Raw genomic sequence first — 1733 nt, 5'->3', positions numbered from 1 at the left:
TAAAGACATAACTAATTATTAAAATTTGCTGCTGGTCTGCTGGTTTAATTGTTGCGTAGGTCCCATACGGCATGCCTCACTGTATAGAACCTCACCCATATATAGAATAGAACAGGTTTAAGTTCTATTTTTTAAGTATGTTTTATTAGTATCTGGTCTATAACCTATGCTACCCTGGCAGGTAGAATTTTAAGTCCATACGCTGTGGTCACACCACAAACGTACGCAGACAGTATCTACACAAGACGTAGACGCTTAAATTTATATGATAAACTAAATAACTCGTTTACACTTTAAATACTCTAATCATATGCTATACGCATAACATACATTACACTTTTATACAAGCCTAAAACTTACTACGTTAGCCAATAAATGCGGCATTTTTTAGTTCCTAACGCTGCGGGGTTGACCACAAAACTGCTTACTTAAACACAGACAGTACTTATATAGTAGGTTGGGGGAAGATGGGACACCTTTTCATTCTATTTTCTCGCCCAATTTGGTAGTAAACAAAAAACCTTCAAAAAATTATAAAACCATATCCTCACGACTCACCTGGGCCGTTGTTAATTGTTTAAAACACGATCAAGACATTTAGATATAATGAGCTAAAGGTGTCCCATCTTCCCCCACCCTACTGTACATAAAACGCAGAACTAAAAAGTTAACTATTTTAATCATTTGTTTAATACGCATAACACGCATGCATATCTATACAAGTAACTAATATTGTTCTAAATAAATCCGAGAAATCTGAGTTCTGACGCTGCGTGTTTGACCACACAACTGTCTTTAGAAACCCTTACCGCACTCTAAACTGAAACATATAACGTTACAATAACACAAGCTGGCTGATCTTTACGCATGTATGTCACATAATAGAGTAATATCACGGTTCGAGTTAGTTATATCTTACGAGAGCCACACACCATATATTCGTGTATTGACAGAAACCGCTGTTTTGGCAAGTCGTTTTGCTTTTCTTTGGCTTTCTATTTAAACTGTCCAACACGTTGTCTGCTTGTTCTTGTTGTATGTATATATTTTGTATGATTCATTGCAAATGGCTAAGAATGCCTGTTATTATATAAGCATTAAAGCGAGTTGCCACACATACATTAAAAATAAATAAATCTCTAAAACCACTCACCCACAAAGTCACATACGTGGTAGTAGCACGTAAGCAGGCACGAGGTGTATGAAACAGAACACCCGTGTTATAACGACTGTCGTCGGTCCACCACGCGAGGATATATAAGTTACATTAATTTATTAATATATATAAATGAACTGTCTTGCCCTGCACGGCCTACAGTACTATATGTAAAGTCTTTATATTATGCAAAACTTAATATAAAAACAAACTGCCATTTACTGTTTAAGTTACACGCACTAAATATGTTCACAATTAAAAACTTTGCACGAATGGTTTTGCATACAAACTTATATTCTTATCTCCTTTGCTAAAAATACTTACCGTTGTATAGGACTAAGTATAATAGGTTGGGGTAAGATGGGACACCTTTCATTCTGTTTTCCTCTCCCATTTAGTAGTAAACAAAAAACATTCAAAGAATTATAAAACTGTATCTTTTCGACTCCCTTAGACCGTTGTTAATTGTTTAAAAGACGATCAGGATATTTGGATATTATGTGCTAAAGGTTTCCCGTCTTGCCCCACCCTACTATCACATTGACGTTCCACCTACTCTGGATGATAATAAGTACCC

Source organism: Ciona intestinalis, unplaced genomic scaffold (assembly GCF_000224145.3).
Source record: "Ciona intestinalis unplaced genomic scaffold, KH HT001071.1, whole genome shotgun sequence".
NCBI classification, from domain to species: domain Eukaryota; kingdom Metazoa; phylum Chordata; class Ascidiacea; order Phlebobranchia; family Cionidae; genus Ciona; species Ciona intestinalis.
Note: the sequence above shows the minus strand (reverse complement) of the source record.